Source organism: Phodopus roborovskii, unplaced genomic scaffold (assembly GCF_943737965.1).
Source record: "Phodopus roborovskii unplaced genomic scaffold, PHOROB, whole genome shotgun sequence".
In the NCBI taxonomy this organism is placed as follows: Eukaryota; Metazoa; Chordata; class Mammalia; order Rodentia; family Cricetidae; genus Phodopus; species Phodopus roborovskii.
The window spans coordinates 10340919-10362821 of NW_026126598.1; the positions used below are offsets into that span (position 1 = coordinate 10340919).

A 21903-nucleotide genomic window follows, 5' to 3' on the forward strand; every position below is an offset into this window, starting at 1 on the left:
AGAGCTCTGCAAGAGTTGACCCCACAGAGAAGAGCACAGAGGTCAGTTCTTCAGATGGTCCTTAACCCTGTCCGGTTCTGGGATGCAAACAGTGGGATGTGGATGGGCAGCAGTGATGAGGGGACATACTAAATTCACAGAGGCAGCTGGGAGCCACTCTAACAAACCCGAGTCAGCAGCCAGCTGCTGCCAAGGACCCAGTCAGCTGAAGCTCCTGGGCCTTGCCTGCTCATCAGCCTGGGCGGGGTCCTCCACGAAGGCAGTAATTTTGAAGCTCCTTGGTTGCCCAGCCCAGAGGCAGTGAGCTTCAACCTCTAAGAGGCCAAGAGTTTTTCCAGGGCTCTTCCCTAAGAAGCAAAGTTCAGGATTATACTGCTGTTCAATTATCTCATCTGTTATGGGGATCTGAATATTTAGCCCAGGCTGGACCAGAACTGGCGATCCTCCTGCCTAAGACTCATGAATGCTAGGCTGACACCAGCCTCAGATACATCTGAGGTAGAGATGTGTGGGTGCAAGTGTGGACCAAGCAGACCAAGCAGAGGACAAGGATTCCGGTTCACAGATGCCTGTGGTGAGAGTCCCAGAATCGCATCCATGCCCCAGGGAGGCTGGCAGCCAGGATAATTCCATATTATCAGAGCTTTACAAGAAGCCAGCCCAGCTGTCAAACAGCAGCAATTTACAGGCCCTGGGGGAGATCGAACAGAACAGAAGACAAGCCCCCTCCCTAAATTGATCCTGGGTTATTTTTAGCTTCCTGCTCATCCCCTCTGCTTCTTTTCTACGAGTCACGGCGCGGACTTTGCACAGAAGCCACTTAGCAGGACGCAGCTGTTCATGTAGGTAGCCCTTGGAGAGGGTACCTGTGAGCACAGGCCAGCATGAAAAGGAGGAAGGGAACAAGGAGTAGTGGTGCATGGCTGTAATCCCAGCACTCAAGAGGCTGAGGCAGGGGGATAGCTGAGTCTGAGTTCAGTCTGGGTTATACAGTAGGACCTTGTGGCAAAAAGAAAAGTGTGGTGTGGTGGTGCAGGCCCGTAATCCCAACACTTGACAGGTAGAGGCTTAAAGACCAAGCGTTCAAGGTCATCCTCACATACATAGCCAGAAGGAGGCTAGCCTGGGCTATATGACAGCCTGTCTTAAAGAAAGGAAGGGGAGAGAGAAAGGAGACGAGAGGAAGGGAGGGGATGGGAGGAAGGATAACAGAGTGTTAAGGTCCCACATGCAGGAAACGCATCCTACAGTTTCGAAGCCTGAGATGCCTCTAAACCAGAAACCCCATGAGAGCTGGCTCAATGGTTAGCATTGGCTACTCTTCCAGAGGACCTGAGTTTATTCCTTAGCACCCAAATAGTGGCTAACAACCACTCTAGTTCCCAGGGATCTGATGTCCTCTTCCAGCTTCTTTGAGCACCAGGCATGTATGTGGTACACGGACATACATGCAGGCAAAATATTCATATACATTACAAACAAAACAAACCACCCCCCCCCCCAAAAAAAAACCTCAGAAAACCCAAGCCTACACTAGAAGCCCCAAGTGCACATGCTACCTCTGCCTCTTTTTCACCTTGTAGTAGTCGCTCAATCAACTCCCAAGCTTCAACATTTAATTCCGGCTGGCCCTCATACACTCTCCACCTCGGTTTCCCTAGCTCCAAAACAGGGCTAAAGCGAGAGCCATCTCTGTCTCTGATGGTTGTCTTGAGACTGGAGTTAATACAAGTAAAGTGCTCATAAAACTCCCTAACAGGGCTAGACTTTCATAAACCAGCTAACTTTTTATGTTTTTCATTTTACGTGCATCTGTGTTACAGACAGTTCTGAGCTGTCACGTGGGTGCTGGGAATTGAACCCCAGACCTCTGGAAAAGCAGCCACTGCTCTTCACCGCTGAGCCATCTCTCCAGCCCCTCTAGCTAACTTTTTAATTAAACAGCACATATGCTAATCACCACAGCCAGTAATAATCCCTTCCAAGATTTATTTGTATTATCTTTAATCATGAGTATGTGGGAGGGTGTGCATATGTGTGTGCAGGTACCCCTCAAGGCCACAGCGGTCTGATCCCTGGGAGCTGGGGTTACAGGCACTGGGCAGATAGCTCAGTTGGCAGAGTGCTTGCCTTGCACGCACGAGGTCCTGGGTTCAAGCTCAAAGTAAAGAAAGACAGGGAAACAGCACATGAGCCAGGCAAAACTGGAACATCTTTCAGTCTTTGGTACCTGGGAAGCTGAAGCCGGAGCTACAGAGCACGGCCTCCATCTAAGTCAATAAAGAAGCAAACAAATAAAGAACACAGTGAAGTTGGGTACAATATGAAAGTAAAAGCCACAGAAGACCTCGGTTAGAAAAGACATGAAATTAGCTAAAATCACCAAGGATGAGTCCGAGAGAGCTTTCTTCCGCTTAGGCCTGAATCCAATGTTTCCATCTGCTCATCCTTAAATGGCTAATCTCCACCCTCTTTCTCTTAAGATTTTTTTATTAGCATATATTAATTATATATAATAAGTTTTTTTTTTTTTGCTTTTTTCTTTTCCTCTTTTCTTTTCTCCTTCATATTTATTTATTTATTTTTGGACAGTGTTTCATTATATAGCTCTCTAGTTATCCTGGAACTCGATTTGTAGACCAGGCTGGCCTTGAACTCAATGAGATCCGCCTGCCTCTGCCTCCTGAGTGCTGGGATTAGAGGCAGGTGCCACCACCACCCACTTATGATTTTATTTATCTTATATGTATGAGTTTTTGCCTATAGGTTTGTATGCCATGTTTGTGCTTCACCAGAAGAGGAAGTCGAATCCCCTGAGATTAGAATGACAGGTGGTTGTGAGCCACCACGTGGGTGTTGGGACTGGAAGCTGGGTCCTCTGGAAGAAAAGCCAGTGCTCTTAACCACTGAGCCATCTCTCCAGCTGTTTGTTTGCATGGGATAGGCTGTTACTTTGTAGCCTTGGCTGGCCTAGAACTCCCTATGTAGACCAGACTGGTCTCAGACTCAAAGAGATCCACCTACCAGTGAGACACCATGCTATTTTCTTATGTCTGTAGAATGTATTTTGATCATATTCACCCCATCACCCCCTCTTGGCTCCCTCACGCTGCTCCCTTCCTCTTCTCAACTAGCCCCTCTTCTATCACCTTCCTGCCTTTTTCTTTTGGTGACCCAATAATTTTTAACTCATGGTGCTTACAGACGCGTGAGTGAATGATTATCTGTAGGAGCATGGGCACCTTACCTGTGGTTACACCACAGAAGAAAATGGCTCTCCTTCCCTCAGGGTCAAGTAATTGCTCCAGGATTTATTTTTTATTCCATTTTATTTATTTAGGGTACTAGAGATAGAATCAAGAGCCTTTCCCAGGCTAGGCAAGACAACAGCCTGGCTGAGCCACATCCCAGCCCCTCCCTGGAGGATTCTTTTCTATTTCTGCCCTCAAACAGAGTTTTATGAATGGGACACTGGTTGCTTAAAGGAGATCCTGTGGTATCACAGGCTTGCAAATGACTTTTGCTCCAAATATGGAAGGCATTGGGAGAAGGGATAGGAGGTTATAGGATGGGGTGGGGTGGATACAGGGTGGGGCAGGAGGGGATAGGTAAGGTGTGGGGATGGAGGAGAGGATAAAGTAGCTGTTGAGGGAGGGGAAGGTTAGGATTCTAGGTGGTGGTAGGGTGCGGAGGTCTCTGCAAACACCTGAGACGCCAGAGGCAAGAAGGAAGTCTGGCTTAATACAACTCAATAGCTGCTGTTGGTTCCAACTTCTAGAGCCTGACGTAGTTAAGACATTGAAGGGTCAGACAGCCTCACAGTAAGGTGTTAGTCATGCCCTGAAGGACAAGAAGTCAGGGAGGGAGGCAGGAAAAACACTGCAAGTTTTGTTCACCTCCCCTGGACAACGGATGGAGGGAGGAGATGGGTGGAGAACCACAGGAAGTTCCTTAGGGGATGGAAAATCCCAGAGCAGGAGTGGAGCACCTACAGAAGGGAGGGTTTGCAAGTGGGAGTGGGTGCAGGGACTAGGAGTGGGCCCTGGGGTTGGGGTGGGGAATGGATGGCAGAAAGAGGGCGCTGGAGAGAGAACCAGCCTGAAAGAGTGGGGATGGGAACCGGGCTTAGTGGGAGAGGGAGAGGGGGTGAAGAGAGGATGGAGCTGAGAATTGTAACAGGAGCCCAAAAGTTGTTCTTGCTTGGGACTGGAGATGGCTCAGTCAGTGAAGTGTCTGTTTTGAAGGCAGGAGGACCTGAGGTCAGCTCTTCAGCACAGATATAAAAGCTGCACACATACGTCCGAACTCCAGAGCAGGGTGGGTGGAGAAAGGCAGATCTCTGGAGCTCCTTGGCCAGGTATCCCCTTTTATCTACTCCTCATTCCAATATGCCCTGACTGATTATTTCTCTCTGCTTTTCACCATCCACGTATCTAATTCATGTTCTGGGCAGGTGGCTGAGGAGTCCTTGGAAACTCCAGGAGTGGCAGGAATGTTGGTCCTAAAATTCCAGTTATGCAAATCAGAAATGGAGAGGAGGCCCACACTCCGTGGAGAGCGGGAGAAAGGATGAAGGAGGAAGGAAGAACTAAGAGTAAAGGGCAGGAAGCTAAGGTGGGAGAAATTCTTTGATAGTGTCCTACTTCCTTTTCCTGTCACTGTGATGAAATACTATGACAAGAACAACTTAAAGGAGAAAGGGTTCCTTCTAATTTACAACTCAGATCACATCACACACACACACACACACACACACACCCCAGGAAGCAGAGAGTGGTGAGTGCACGCTACTGCTCAACCTGTTTTCTCTATCTATTCAATCAAGGATGGTAGGCAGGGAATGGCACCGCCCAGAGTGGGCAAATCTTCCCATCAATCGATGCTATATCCAGTTGAGTCTAAGATCTATCAATTCAATGACGATACTCATCACTGATAGTAAGGGATGGATGGATGGATGATAAGAGGTAGGCTCTGTTGTCATAGATCAGAGGTTCTCAACCTTCCCAGTGCTGCCACTGTTTAATACTGTTCCTCGTGTCATGGTGACCCCCAACTGTAAAATTGTTACTTCATAGCTATAATTTCACAACACAGATATAATATCTGTGTTTTCCAATGGTCTCAGGTGACCCCTGTGAGAGGGTCATTCAACCTCCAAAGGGGTCGAGACCCACAAGTTGAGCGCCACTGCCATGGGGGTGAGGAAAGACTCTGTCTGTGCCAATCACCATCTTTCATCATTGTAGGATATTATTATGGTAGGCCCTGAGTTCCATCCCTAATACTGCAAAAACACAACCCAAATTGATTCCAGAACTCACATGGTGGAACACACACACACACACACACACAGACACACACACTATGAAAAAAGGGGATGGGTCTGGAAACACAAGGGATTTTTGCCCCTAAGGCAGGGTCTTACCATGTAGTTTAAGCTGGTCTTGACCTCATGATCTTGTTTTAAATATTTATTTAATTTTTGACATGGGGTTTCTCTTTGAGGTCTTGGTTGTCCTGGAACTCACTATGTAGACCAGGCTGGCCTCAAACCTGGAGACCTGTTTCCCCCTTGCTTCCCAAATACTGGGATTAAAGGCGTGTGCTACCTCGTCCAGCTTATTTACTTTTATTATATGTGTATGTGTGTTAGAGAACAGGTGTTCACATGTGTACAGTGCCTGTGGAGGCCAGAAGAGGGACCCAGATATCTGGAGCTGAGAGACAGGTGTTGCGAGCTGCCCCATGTGGGCACATGGAACTGAACAATGGTCCTCTGCAAAAGGTCCCCTTCCTCAATCTTTAAACCCCCCAACTTTGTTTCCTATAGATCAGTGGTTCCCACCCTCCCTAATGCTGCGACCTTTTAACTGTGGTATTGTGGTGACCCCCAAAACGTAAAATTCTTTTCATTGCTGCTTCAAAACTGTACGCTGTGAATCTGTGATCACGGTTCCAGTGAAACCCTGAGAAATGAAGACGATGAAACACAGGTCCCTTGTGTGTCTACTGGCATCCAATGACTTCTATCATATAAAGATGAAAATGAGATGGGTCTAAGTTACTGGTAAGGTTCATTCGGCATTCCAAAGTTGGGAGTTTGAGGACAGAGGTTGTTTTACCCTTCACCGGTTCCATTCTTGTATAGTATTTTAGTTAGTTAGTTAGTTTTTTAGAGACAGGGTTTCTCTATGTAGTACTAGCTGACCTGAAACTCACTCTGTAGACCAGGCTGACCTCAAACTCAGAGATCTGTCTGCCTCTACCTCCCCAGTGTTGGGGTTAAAGGCACACGACACCACCGCCCAGCTGTATGGTAGGTTTAAAAAAAATATTTCTTATTCTTATTTATGGTGTGTGTGTGTGTGTGTTTATGTGCGCGTGCGCGCACGCGCGTGTGAGTGACATGTATTTGTGTGCTACAACACTCAGGTGAGGCTCAGAGGACAAGTCTGTGGAGTTGGCACCCCCCTTCCAACATGATAGCAGGTGACTTTCCTAAGCCATCTTGATGGTTCCCCCATATGGTGGAATATTATATTTAGAAGACAGGGTCTACACAGTGATTTCCAAGATAGTCAGGGCTACAGAGTAAGACTGTCTCAAAAAAAAAAAAAAAAAAAAAAAAAAAAAAAAAAAAGAAAAAGAAAAAAAAAGAAGGAAAAATAGTTGGAAGACAAAGACCCCATTGACTGGTAAGAGAAAGAGGTCACAGGGCCAGTGAGAGTGCTTGCCAGTAAGTCTGAGGGTCTGGGTTTTATACCTGGAACCCACAAATGATGGAAGGAGAGAACAAACACTCTCTGAATTGTCCTCTGACCTCTACACCCTAGCTGTGGTACAGACGTACCCCCACCCCACCCCCGCCATGCACACTTACGGAAATGGGGGGAAATGGGCAGGGGGAGGCCAGCAGAGATTCACTAGGACTGGGGGGGGGGAGGGGTGAAAAGCCACAAAAGGGTTAAGTAATTCCCAGAGTCACATGGGGAACAGGATGCTGCACTCTGGCTCCAAGGCCCAATTAACCTTCACCATTGCACTATTCTGGGCGTCACAATACCACAAGAGGGGAGGAAGCAGAACAGGAACCCATTTATAGAGTGTGGGGACAATCTCATAAAACGGCACAAATATATACGTTCGTGCATATGCATAAGTGCATACGTATTTATAGGCAGGGTATTTATAGGAGACACTGGAAAGAAAGGCTTTAAACTGGTAACTGTGGCAATTTTCGAAACTGTTTTTAAAATAGCGTTTCTAAAATTAATATGATTAATGGGGAAATGTTATTTAAATAGGCACAGGAATAGGCAAGTATCAAAGGCAGGCTATGAAATAGACTTTCTGGAAATAATGGTGCCTTGCCAACCTACTCTGAGGGCTGGGATAAATCCAAAGTCTTTCACTCAATTCACAGATAGTGATGGGAGGAACATGAGCTCTCCAAGACCTGGGTTCGATCCAATGTAAACCTCTCCAGCTACCTGCATAACCCCCAGTAGGAAAACAATACAATTTGGACCATCCAAATGACTCAGCAAGTAGAGGTGCTTTGCTGCCAAGCCTGAGGACCTGGGTTTAATCCCTGCACCCACATGGTGGAGAGAGACTCCTGCAAGTTGTCCTCTGACCTCCACATAAGCACTGTGGCATATATATATAATATATACATACATAATAATGTATTTGGATATATGTATATATAAATATATACACACACATTAAAAGTACACATATGTGTGTACATATATGCTTTTTTTTAAGAAATGATTGTCAGGGAGACAGACCAGTAAGATCCCAAATGCAAAGACTCTAAAATTCATTTAGACTGCGCTGAGCCTATCTTACATGTGGTAAGTTTAAATTATGGTTTGATTTCATAAGATGCCAAATCCCAAATTGGCTATTTAAAATATATAATTTGGGTCAGAAGTGGTAGTGGTGGCAGGTACACTCGGCACCTTTTTTTTTTTTTCAGGGTTTCTCTGTGTAGCCCTGACTGTCACTATGTAGACCATGTACCCACCCTGTTCAACATTTCCCCATTTAATCCCATCATTCAGGAAGCAGAGGCAGGCAGATCTCTATGAGTTCTGGTCTACATGGCAGCAAGTTCCAGATGGCCACTGATACACACTGAGACCCTGTACAAACAAGTGCCAATTTGGGGGGGGGGGGCTGAGGACATAACTCAGCTGGTAGCATGCTTGCTTCTCATGCCTGATGCCCTGGGCTCAGTCCCCAGCACTGCATAAACTGGGAGTTATCCACACCTGAAATCCCAGCACTGAGATGGAGGCAAGAAGATAGGGGCTCACGGCCATCTTTAGCTAGCTAATGTGCTCAAGGCCAGCCTGGGCTCCAGGAGACACTGTCTCAAAACCAATCAGCCCATAAATTAAACAGCCAATTTAAATTTTCTGTCTAGGTATTTTAACTCTTAGGCTTCATCAAGGACAGTGTCTTTTTGAAAATGTTCTTGTGTGTTTTCTTGTGCTCCTCGAGGGTGCTTGTGAACTCACATGTGTGGCACACATGTGGCTGTCAGAGAACAACTTCTAGGAGTCAGTTCTCCCCCTCCCCCTTTACATGGGTTCCCTGGATAAACCTTTACCTGCCAGACAGTTTCCATCCAGCCCCCCACCCCCTGTGACTTCTCTGCATAGATTATGCTTTTTGTTGAAAACAGGGCATTTCATTAGCAACCCCGGAAACCAAGCTCTGCCCTCTGGAAGGGTCTTCATCTGCTATTTACTTAATGGCTTTCCCAGTAATTAAGCAAAGCCTGGGCTCCAGGGCATGTGTAACTACTGAAGTCTTTGCTCCATTAACCTACTAGTAAGCTAATGATTAGACCGGGATTTCCTGAATCTTCTAGAACTAGAAACACCCTACTCTTAGCAGAGGAGCTCTGCAAGTGTGGTAGGCAGAAAACTTCAGCATGTGTACTGTTTGCAGAATCTCGACCACGCCTTTTGGGCGTGGTCACAGGTGCAGACCTGACAGGGGAAAAGAGGAAAGGGTTCAGGGTCAGAAGCCCCTTCTGGCCTCAGCATGGGGAGCAAGGAACGCTGCGGCAGTTACTGATTGCTTTCCATGTAAGTTATTTACTAACAAATGCCACTTCAATTTATTGGTCAGGTGAAGCCATATGTCCACACCCTTACATGATTGTACACCAGAAAAACACACTCCTATGAGTGTGCACATGTACACACATATCCCACTATCCCACTGAATTCCAAGAATGTGTGCCAATGCTTGTTTTTGTTTGTTTGTTTGTTTGTTTTGATACAGGGTCTTGCTGTGTAACTCCAACTGTCCTGCAACTTGCTAATGTAAACGAAAATGGCCTCAAACTCAAAAGATGCACCTGCTTCTGCCAGAATTAAAGGCAGGCGCCACTACACCTGGCTTGTGTTAGTTAGAGCTTCTCCACTCCCAAGACAGGGTTTCTCTGTGTAGCCCTGGCTGTCCTAGAACTTGCTTTGTAGACCATGGTGGCCTCAAACTCAGAGATCTGCTTGCCTCTGCCTCCCAAGTGCTGGGATTAAAGGTGTGCATCACCACCGCTAGGCTGTGTCAGAACTTGTAAAAGCAATCCCAGGGCTGGAAAGATGGCTCATAAGGTAAAGGTGTTTGCTGCCAAGCCTGATGACTTGAGTACAAGCTTAGTATCCACATGGTAGGCAGGAGCATGTGTGAGCTCCCCCATACACATACCCCACACGTTAAATAAAAATGTGTTTCTTTTTAATGATTCCCTACCCTGCAGCTTCACCCTACAGCCTTCTTGCATGTCACTTCTCTGCTCCAGCTACTCTGATTCCATCATTAATTTTTATTTTTATTTAAGACAGTCTCAGCTGGGCAGTAGTGGTACACACCTTTAATCCCAGGATTCAGGAGGTGGAGGCAGGTGGATCTCTGTGAGTTTGAGGCCAGCCTGGTCTACAGAGCTAGTTCCAGGACAGCCAAAGCTACACAAAGAAACACTGTCTCAATACAAAAACAAAACAAAACAAACAAACAAAACAACTAAAAAGGGGGCAGTATCAAGTAGTCAAGGATGACCTTGAACTTCTGATCCTCCTGTATCCACTTCCTGAGTGCTGGAATCACCCGCTTGTGACCATACCTGGTTATGTATTGCTGGGAAGAAAACCCTGGGCCTCTACATGCTAGGCAGATACTCTACCAACAGAGCTAGCTATATCTCTAATCCAAAATTTCACCATCAAATCTTAATATTCTGGGACTGGAGAGATGGCTCAGGGGTTAAGAGTGGTATTGCTCTTACAGAGAACCAGAGTTCTGTCCCTACACCCTTATCAGGTAGCTCAAAACTGTCAGTAACTTCAGCTCCAGGGGATCCAACTCCTCTTCTGGTCTCCCTGGGTATTGGCACTCATGTGCACATACACAGAGAAACGCAGACCCATAATTTAAAATAAAGCACAATCTAAAAGCAAACTAAATTTAACACCCTGCCTCATTTGATAGAGCCGAGCGTCTGGGCCCCTCCCCCGCTCCTTGCTGTTACATTACGCCCCTCCAATGGATCACTGTCTTTTTGTTGTTGTTTCCTGTTGTGTTTCAAGACAAGGTCTCAACCTGTAGCCCTGTTCACGATCCTACCACAGGCAGCCAAGTGCTGGGATTACAGGTGTGTGCCACCACATCGGGCTGCGACCATGACCTTGAGTGGGTTATTTATCATTCCTTCGAATGTTTGTATACCATTTACCCAATGTGTGTATCCAAAACAATACACACTAGTTTTTATGTCTTCCAAATACATGTAAATGGAAGTACCGTTACTTCTGCTGCTTGCTTCCCACTCACATCCTTGGCGGAAGCAGAATTCCTATTTACTTAACATCTCTTTATGTTCACTTATGTGTATGTGTGTGTATTTGTATGCAGTATGTGCACGTGAATGTGGGTACCTTGGAGTCCAGAAGAGGGTGCTGAAGCTGAAGTCACACGTAGCTATGAGCCTCCTGAGATGGGTGCTGGGTACTGAAGTCTGCCACTCTGGAAAAGCAGTACACGCTCTTAACTGCTGAGCCATCTCTCCAGCTCCCATTTGCTTTTGGTGCATACTCAACACTTCATAGTTCAGAGCCTTCCACCGTGACATAGACTTTTGCTATGCCAGTTTATCAGGCCATTCTCATAAATGAACAGCTGGTGGTTTTCCTCTGTGTGTGCATGCACATGTTCATGTGTGTGTAAGGGCATACATTTGAGGGTATACAATGTGTATAGTTTTGCTGTGCTGGGGATTGAATATAGAACTTTGTGTATGCTAGGCAAGGGCTCTACCCATTGAGCAACAGCCTCAGCCCCACACTTTTTTTTTTTCAAGACAAGGTTTCCTCTATGTAACAGCCCTGGCTGTCCTGGAAGTTGCGTTGTAGACCGTGCTCGTCTTGAATTCACAAAGATCTGCCTTTCTCTGCCTCCCGAGTGCTGGAATTAAAACTGTGTGCAACCACCACCGGGCAAGCCCCAGTTTTAATAACTAACATCCAAACAAGCTAGGTGGTGGTGGTGGTGCCTGCCTTTAATCCCAGGACTCTGGAAGCAGAGGCAAGGGGTGGTTCTCTGGGTTTGAGGCCAGCCTGGTTGGTCTATAGTACTAGTTCTAGGACAGCCAGGGCTACACACTGAAACCCTGTCTCATAAAACAAACAATAATAACAGTAATAATACCCAGATGGATTTCTTTAACTCTTTTGCCCACACCTCTTTTTCTTTTAAAAACAGATCATATATTTATTTATTTTTATGTATATTTGTCTGCACCACATGCATGCAGTACCCTAAAAAGCCAGGAGAGGGTAGAAGATCCTTTCCAACTGGAGTTACAGATAGTTGTGAGGTGCTATATGGGTACAGGAAGCCAAACAAGGGTCCTCTGTAGGAGCAGCAAGTACTCTCACCCACTGAGCATCTCTCCAGCCCCCTCTTCTTATCTTGCTGGGTGGAGGCAGGTCTAGTTTTCCTAAACACAAACCTGACCTTTCTAGGCTTTCCACATACCTTTAAAATCTCTGGGCATCAGGGTGCACACCTTTAATCCCAGCACTCAGCAAGCAGAGGCAAGTGGATCTCTGTGACTTTGAGGCCAGCCTAGTCTACATAGAGTTCCAGGCCAAGACTAAATAGTGAGGCCCAATCAATCAATCAATCAATCAATCAATCAATCAATCAACCAACCAACCAACCATCCCTGTGCACACAGTCTGGCCTTGCCTGCTCTCCTTTGGAGCCCATTTTCCTGTGGCCCCCTCTCTTCCCCATCCTGACTCCCTAGCTCTCGCTGTGCTCAGCACAGGGCTCTGCTTTCTGCCTCTGAGCCTTTGCAGGGGATCTTTGCCTCACAAAGTCTTTGTGAAAATGCTTTGATACCAGGGCTTGTTTTTCTCAATGAGGAGTCCTTGTATCCTGGGGACACACACACACACACACACACACACACACACAAGATCCCATAGTGTCCCCTCTACATTTCCACAAGGCCACTCTAATTGCTCCTGAATCTCTCTCCACTAAACAGTAAGCAATGGCTGGGCTTCGGAACCCACAATGCAAGTGCCCCATGGCTTGCCCAACCTAGGAAAGGAAACTGCCTCTCTGAGCCATCCTCAGACAAAGCAAAACTTACGGGAGAGAGAGAGGGAAACCCTGCTTGTATTGTACAGCTAGAAAGCTCTTGGTTCCCAGAGTGTACCCAGAGCAAGCACACTTCATTTGGGGCTCTCAGAGCTGCATCTGTAGCCTGAGAACTGGAAGGACCCCAGTTTCAGCCTCTGCAGGGTTGAGTCCCTGGATGGTGGACAAAGGCAGCCTGGTCAACAGGAAGCCAAATTTAGGACAGATCTGCTTGCAGATGCCCCTCTGGATGAGGGCACCCCGGACTCAAATCCCCACCTGTCAGGACGTCATGCAAACAGACATTGACCCTGCTGTTGTGAGTTTGGCTTTGTGCCCCAACAACAGCTGCCTCTCAGAGGCCTCAGGTCCTCACCCGGAGACAGCTGCACCAAGTCCTCAAATGGATAAGAATTCAACACCATGTACCCTGCCTCCAGCTCCCATCTCAACAGCACTCTCCTCCAGATCACAGGCACGTCCTGGGACCAGGAGACGAGTGCCCTCACAGTACCTGACTCAAATGACAAGCAAAGGACAGGTGCTGCCTGCCAACCAGCTGTCTGGGGCTCTCTTCAAGGCCCCTTCTGGGCCTGAGGTCCCCTGGCTTAATTTCCCATGGTAGCCATGCTGGGGACCTTCCACTTCCTTGGCCTGCAGATGATTTCAGCAGGATGACGGGGAAATGGACATGAAAGATAGATTCCTAAAGAGTGATGCAGACAGAGTCACACTTCTGCCTCACTGTAAAAGCAGTATCAACACACACACACACACACACACACACACATCACATATAGAAATCACCATGTATATCTATCTATACATATATAGCACAAATGCTACCTCTGTGATTCTAAAAGAACCCACGAGAATAAAGCCGAGGGTTGCTACCGAAACACACACTTGAAGCCAGGTATGTGTGACAGCTCCTAACCTGGCATTCTAGCATTAGAAGGCTAAAAAAGGAGAGTAGCTGTGAGTCTGAGGCTACCTTAGAGTACACGGTGACTTCCAGACCAGACTGGTTTACATTACAGAAGTGTCACTAAATCGAACCCTTGCAAAATGATTAATGATCAACTTTTTAGTTTGGTTGTTTCTCGGTGTAACCCAGGCTGACCTGGAACTCACTCTGTAGACCAGGCTGGTCTCAAACTCAGAGATCTCCTGCTTCTGCCTCCCAGGTGCCATGATTAACAGAGTGAACCACCTGGCAATAATCAACTTTCATGTTTAAAAAAAAAAAAAAATCAGGGCTCAGTTGGTAAAACAGCTGCCCTGCAAACATGAGGATCTGAATTTGTATTCCTAGCACCTATAGAAACATCCAGAAATGGCAGCACAACTGCAATCCCAGCAGCACTGGGTGGGCAGAGACGGGGGATGCCTGTGGCTCAGTGGCCGGCCAGCCTAGCTCACCAGCTCCAGGTGAGAGACCCTACTACAGAAAAGCTAATGGAAGGCCACACATGGTGGCACACTTTTAATACCAGCACTTGTCACTACAATTTCTTTTTAAAGGCCGGTGTATATCTGTGAGTTTAAGGCCAGCCCGGTTTACTACACAGTGAGTTCCAGGAAAACCAGAAAGACACAGTGAGATCCTATCTCAAAAAAAAAAAAAAAAAAAAAAAAAAAAAAGGGGGGGGGGGAGTAGGATTGATAAAGGAATGTTAACTGTGGGCGGTGTCATCCCCGTGCAAGTGAGCCTGGGCTGTACAAGAAAGGTAGCTGAGCAGGTTGGAGAGGTGGTCCGGTGGTTAAGAGCATTTGTTGCTCTCCCAGAGAACCCGGGTTTCATTCCCAGCACCACATGGTGGTTCACTACCATCCTTAACTCCAGCTCCAGGCATCCAAGGTCTCCAAGGCTACCAACACGCATGTGCACATACCCACATGCAGACACACAAAACGATACGTTACTAAAATTAACGAGAACAAATCTTACAGAGAAGGAGAGGAAGGAGGAAGAGGAGAAGAGCGAAAGAAAGGCAGCTGAGAAGGCAGGGAAGGGAGCCAGTGAGCGCCTTCCCTCAAGGCCTCTACGTTCTTTCCTTGAATTCCTATCTTACATTCCTCAGTGGCGGACAGTACCCTGTAAGAAAAAGAAAACCAAACACACACAAAAATGTCCTTCCCCTATGCTGTTTCTGGTCAATGCTTTATTACATCAAGAGAGATCAAACCAAGATAGAAGTTGGTAGGGGGATGGGGCATTGCTGAGAAGAACACCATCGTATTTTCTTTGTTTTTTTCTTTTTGGTTTTTTGAGACAGGGTTTCTCTGTGACTTTGGAGCCTGTCCTGGAACTAGCTCTGTAGACCAGGCTGGTCTCGAACTCACAGAGATCCGCCCGCCTCTACCTCCCAAGTGCTGGGATTAAAGGCCTGCACCACCAACACCTTGCATTGTTGTTTTTTCTAAAGGAATAGAGAAAATTTTGGAAATTTGCAAGAAAAAAGTGGTTGTATGCTGTCAGCAGAGCCCAATGGGCCATTCTAGCAGGGACCTGGAAGACAGTGGGGATGACAGCCAGGTGAACTGTAGAGACGCAGCTCAAGAGGTCTTACAGGGGAGCAATATTAGCAACTGGCTAGAGACCATTCCTGTGATACTCTGACAGACTCTGGATGCCTTTTGCCTGTGTCCTAAGAGCTTGCCTGGGGCTAAACTTCAAAGCAATGAACTAGCCAGGCATGGTGGCACATGGCTGTAATGTCCGTACTTGGAAAGCAAAAGAGACCCAAACACACCACCAAGGAGCAGTCTCTCTGATGTTTAAAAAAAAAAAAAAAAAAGTTTCTTTAAATCCATTAGCAAGTTAACTGCATTAACTCAGTCCCTCAGTCAGTCTGACATGGTGGGCGGATCGAGAAGGAGCTGTAGGGACAGAGGGGCAGGGAATTTATTGGGGTGAAGCAAGAGACGTGTCTAGGGTACACAACAGTCTCATAATTGGTGCACTTCCAGGCTTGAGCAACCTATCCTGTGTTGATTGGTTGCTATGGTCTAGGGCCTTACCAGAGCGGTTGCTACATTCTATATGCCACTATAAAGCACATCCAGAGCCTGCCAGCTATCTTCTGATTGGTTCCTTGCCACATGGAGGGTATCTGACCTCCTAGTGACTAGGAGGTCTGGCAAGGTCAGGAAGCTCAGCACATGTTGCTGAGTCAGAGGTCTACCTCTTGCTGGGTCTTTTCTGCAGCCTTTCATGGCTGCTAAAGCAAGGGTTTTTTTTTAAGATGGTCTGGTCCCTCTAATTTCTTTGGCAGAGGAAATTTCAAGACCCTATAACACAGAGTCTGTGGTGTGAGTAGCACTAATGATTCTTGTTCTGTTTTTTGAGAGAGTGTTGCCCTGACTGTGCTGGAATTTACTCTGTAGACCAAGCTAGCCTTGGACTCACATAGCTCCACCTGTCTCTGCCTCCTGAGTGCGTGTCTGGTTCATTACTGGTTTTTGTGCAAGTTTACAATAGCAATGAGCAGGTGGGGGAGGTAGAAATACAGAATGTGCAATTTGGAAATAATGGAGCTTAATATCCCATCCAATGTATGTGCTGACGGAGGGACCATCGTTGTTATGGAGATGGGTGACGTTCAGGAGCTCTGCTCTGTACTGGAGTTAATACAGGCTATTGTGAGCTGCCATGTGGGTGTTGGGAATCCAACCCTAGTGGTCAGCAAAGAGCAGTCAGTTGCTCTTAACCACTGAGCTACCTCTCCAGGCACAGGGAAATGATTTTTTTTTTCTTCCTAGAGTCTCCTAATTCAGTCTGTTACCGGAGTTCCAGATCACCAGGCTTGGGTGGCAGGCTATTCTATCTGCAGAGCCATCCCCTTGTCCTCAGAGACTCATGCAGCTCACCTGGCCTCAAACTCAAGTACCAAGGATGACCTTGAACTCCTGACACTTCTGCCTCTGATGAGACTGAATTCTTTCTATGATCCTTACTGGTTCATTTTCAGATGTGCTTGAGCCCATTCGGTTTCTAAAAAATTCTACACCCCTATAAGCCTCTCCATCAATGCAGCAATCCAAATCAGACCAAATCAAACCAAGTTAGAAAAAGCCCACGTTTAATGGACTCAATGTTCCTGGATGGCCTTCCAGCCCCCCAGAAAGGAGACAGGAAAGGGAGACCGGAAAAACCACAAGTCTGGTTTCTGGGGAGCAGTTTAAATACCCTGTGGGAGTGGTCTTGAGTATCTCTGGGGGAGGGGCCATCATCTGGCAGGCTTTCTGAGATGCAGTAGGGTTTGGACGGTGATAGGGGAGGGGGCTTGGGTGGAACTGTCACATCACCATTACATCCCAGACTCTGGGTATATGGATGCCAGCGACTGGGGTGAACTTTTATCATAAGTTTCTCTAGTTTTCCTCTGAACTCCCCTTATCTTTGTTTCTCGCTGATTGCTTTTTTTTTCCTGATGGCTTCTTTGACTTCTTTTGGCTCCATGTTTTCTTTACTTTCCTTAGATGAAAGTGGAACCCTAGTAAAGTGTTTATGCCATCAGCGAAGTGCTGGGAAAAGAGAGGTGGATGCCTCCCCAGTGCTGGGACTGAAGGCGTGCGCCACCAATGTCCAGCTCCAACATGCTGTTCTTGCAGAGGACCAGAGTTCAGTTCCCAGCACCCCCACCCCGTCCTATGGCTCACAGCCAGCTGTAATTCCAGCTCCAGCAGATGTGTTGCCTTCTGGCCTAGGAGGGCACCTGTACACATACGTAGAAAATAAAGCACATCTTTTTAAAATGCACAGTGGTGAGGCTCACTTTTGGATACATTCATTTTCAAGGAAGTGGGCAGTGAGCTAGCTGATCCTCTCCACAGAGGCTCCCTATTCTGGGCTTTTCCAGAAACTTCCACCTGGGAGGCAGATGGCAAGTAGCTCATATTTGGTTTCTCTGGATGGAGAGAAAGTTCCAGACTTCCAGTCAATCCCCTTGTTTTCAGCACCTGCTGTGTTCCACCCTCTGCCAACATGGCGTTTCCAGGTTGACTAGAAACAAGCACTGGTCCGTTTCCCCAGCCAAGTTCACAGCTACAAAAGAAATGCCTGCTGGTTGTCATTCAGCTGGGGCAGGCTATGCCAGCCAGTGTGCCTGGGTTAGGCTGGCTGACCCCGGGGATCCACCTGTGTCTGCCTCCCCAGTGCCGGGATTGTGACTATGTGCCACCACGCCTCTTTTTGTTTGTTTCTCTGCTTGATTTTTATTGTTTTGAGAAGCGGTCTCACTATGTAGCCCTAGTTGATCTTAGAACTCTCTATGTGGACCCAAGGTTCAGCCTCACACGGGCAAACTCTTTGCCTAAGTGCTAGAATTAAAGGTGTGGGCCAGCATGCCCAGGTGTTTGTCTCAGCGTGGGCTCTGGGGATCAAACTCCGGTTCTCTAGTTGAGCCACCTCCTGAACCCACTGTTTTGAGACAAGAGTCTCACCACATAGCTTAGGCTGGCCTGGAACTTGCAATCCTCCTGCCTCAGCCTCCCCAGTGTGGGGATTAGGTCTATGTGCTCCCAGAAAGGATGCTAGTTTGTCTTCTCATGTGACTTCAGCCCTGTGTCCCTCCCAATAGAACATGCTCCTAATATGCACCTCCTTGGGACTCCATTCTGTGCTCAGCATCTATTCACATCTGTCCAGAAACTGTTGATATATCTTATTGGGCGAGGATCCCTTTTCTTCATTCTCATTGTCCTTGTAGGTCTTTATTATTCTGATTTATTTATTTTAACTTACTTATTAATTTGTGGAGGGGGTATGCACACCACAGTACTCATGTAGAAGTCAGAGGACAACTCTGTGGAGCCAGTTCTTTTCTTCCAATTTGTAGGTTCCAGGGATCGAACGTAGGTTGCCAGGCTTATGCAGCAAGCACCTTTTCCTAATGAGCCTTCCAACTGGCCCCTTTCTCATCTCTTCGCTATTATGTGTAAAGTGAATCATGGAAAAGGTATGTGTGTGGCCAATGTACGTCAGCTTCCTGAAATCCTATTACACTTCAAAAGACGGGAAATAGATGTCAGGGCTGAGGATGTAGCTCAGTGGTACAGTGTTTGCTTAGCATTTGAGAAGCCCCAAGTTCAATCCCCAAGGCCTACCAAGCAAAGAAAAAAAATTAAATGTTGAAATATGGTCCTTCCAGCACTCTGGAAGCAGGAAGACTGAATTCCAGGAGAGCCTGGGTTACACAACGAGAGTCTCTCTCTCTCTCTCTCTCTCTCTCTCTCTCTCTCTCTCTCTCTCTCTCTCTCTCTCACACACACACACACACACACACACACAGAACTACATGCAACTTTTAATGACTGCTGGGAGAATTAGCCTCTCTCAGGCATGAGTCGCTTATTGGTCGTCCAGTGCAGGATGGTCAGCCTTGAGGCCATTTACATACAGACCACAAAAATGAACTCGGGTCTGTGTATGTGTGTGTGTCTGTGACCAAGTTCAGTTGATTTGTTTATTTTTATGCCATGAATGAAGCTGATGCTTTCATTATTAAAATATGTTCTGGGGGTTGAAGCAGGGAATCAGAAGGTCCAAGTTAGCTTCAGCTACATAATGAGTTCAAGGCTAGTCTGAGCTACATGAGACCCTGTATCTTAAAAGGGGGACTTATTATTTTCACTATGCATGCATGCATGCACGTATACATATGCCAGGAGTTGGTTCTTTCCTTCCATTCTGTGGGGCCTGGAGCTAGAACTCAAGCTGCCAGGTTCTTGAGTTCTGGGATCACAGTTGTGTAGCACCACACCAAGCTCTGCCCTTTCTGGTACACTACATATAATGATGGCTAATGCTGCATCTATATCTTCATCTATATCTGCATCTTCATCTTTACCTGCATTCTACTGACCTTTGCACACCTATTAACATCACTTGTGACCCTTACCTTGACCTTGCTTATTAAGTCTCAGACTTTTCCCCATGTCTCCTGGGGTTTCACTGGATTTTGTGACTCAATATACAAAAGGTCAGGGTCAAATGTGAGGGTAAGGACTAGGACGAGGGACATAGTTGAATTCTCCATATAAAGGCATTTAAGTTCTAGTTTAAAAACAAATTTAAAAAAAAAACCCAAAAAACCAAAACACTGTGTGGGCCAAACAAAACAAACCCACAAAAGATTCCAGCCTTGGGGACGCCAGTCTGGGACTTTTGCGGTGGCATGGTCTTTGTTTCCCCCAGCTTCCCCTCGGCTCCATCCTGGTCCTCCAAAACCTCCCTCCAATCCCACCTGACCCTGCTGCTGGCTCCCTGTGGCTTCTCCAACTGAATGACACTCTACAGCCCTAAGTAACTCACAAGTAGCTGGAGGTGATTAATTCTGCCTTCTCAGACTCTTTCCACCATTTTTTGGCATCTCCTGCTGCTGTGGTTACAGAAGGCTGAGCAGTGGCCACTTAGTGCTCTCTCTCTCTCTCTCTCTCTCTCTCTCTCTCTCTCTTCTCTCTCTCGTTCTGGAAGCCACTGGGACTCCACAATCAAGTCTGATTCATCCTTGACTCATGGCGCCTGGCTCTGCAGGCGTAGCTGGCTGAATGGTGAACGCTGGAGAGGGCACATTGACATTCCAAAGAACTCCTCATTCCAACCCCAGCGGACCTCAACAGAACAAGCAAAGATGACAAGATGATAGGTCCCCTCCCTCAAGGGACCAGACAGAGCCTCCGTGAGAGGAACCTCTCATTGCATACCTGGTACAGCAAGCTCCAGAAAAAAATGTTATCTGCTGGTTGACTGACATGGAGCTTAGCATCCAGACACCAAGAACACAGTCACAGAGGAGAAACAACAGCAGAAACAGTGAGGACTCCTGGGACTACCACCTGGCAAAAAGAACCCTAGACTCTAACTGGGGACATGCATGCTCCAGCCCTAATGGAGGAATGAGAACACTCTGCCATTTCGGTTCGATTTGCAGTGCTAGGGATAAAACCAAGGGCATCACATGTGCTGGGCCAGTGCTGTGCTATTGGGCCACGCCCCCAGCCCCTCACTGGGGGATTCTAGGCAGGTGCTCTACCACTGGGCCACGCCCCCAGCCCCTCACTGGGGGATTCTAAGCAGGAGCTCTACGGTGCCATCTTGCTACAGCATGGGTTTTTGTCGTCATTGTTATGATGTCTGGGATTTTCTTGAATAGTTTTTTAAAAACACTAGCTATCCTCATTAATTATTTTGTAGCCAAGCATGGTGGTACATGCTTATAATCTATACTCAGGAGGTTGAGGCAGGAGGATCACTGTGAATGTGCGGTTAGCCTGGCCTACAACAGTGAGTTTCAGGCAAATGTGTGTTAAGAGTATGAGAACTTGTCTCTAAAAGAAAAAAAAAAAAAAAACTGTTTCTGTTTGTAGGCTGTTATAATTTATATCATCAGCTTGACAAGTTCTAGAATCATCTAAGAGACAAACCTCTAGGCACATCTGAAGGAAGTCTTTAACTTGGGTTAAGTGAGGTGAGAAGACACACCTAAATGTGAGCAGCACCATCCCTTTGGCTTAGGCTGGGGTCCTACCCTGAATACAATGGAGAAAGCTGAGCACCACATCCATCTCTCTCTGCTTCCTGACTGTGACCAGCTGCCTCACGCTCCTGCTGCCTTCCATGCCTTCCCCGCCATGATGGACTGTGTCTTCAAGCTGTGAGCCACATAAGCCCGCCCTTCCTCCTTCTCTCCCTCCCTCCCTCTGTTCCTCTCTGTCTTTTTAAAAAACATGCTAAAACTCACTCTGTAGACCAGGCTGGCCTTGAACTCAGAGAGATCCGGCTGCCTCTGCCTCCTGGGATTAAAGGCCTGGGCCACCATATCTGGTAAGCCCTTCCGTTCTTAAGGAAACGCTTTTGCCAGGCATTCTGCCACAGCAGTGAGAAGAGTATAACGTGTGTCAGTCTTTTGATTACTACAGGGGAAAGGGTGGCGAAGTATAAGCTACAAACACACAGAGTCTAGAATGTTCACTATGCTATGGAGCACTGAGTACAGAAAAGGCACTTGCTTTCATTTTCCCCCAGAAAAGAGACATAAATTCAGCCCCAAAACAAGTTTAACCCACACTCCAATATCCTACTTTTAGTTTAGGAAAAACACTTGAGATACAAAATCATTAGCCCCAAAGGCTGGGACTTTCTTCGGTCATTCTGTCCTCCCAGCAGCCCAAGATGGAGCCTTGAGGAGGAGGAGCAGGTGGGGGCCATGCGCTAGGAGGAGGCCGGGT

General features: G+C 47.0%; 1 protein-coding gene across 1 annotated transcript in view; it reads right to left on the bottom strand.

The window, feature by feature from the left end:
• The window catches only part of Hip1 (huntingtin interacting protein 1), a 121702-nt gene that overhangs the window by 82861 nt on the left and 16938 nt on the right, over positions 1–21903 (bottom strand). The window lies entirely within an intron of this gene.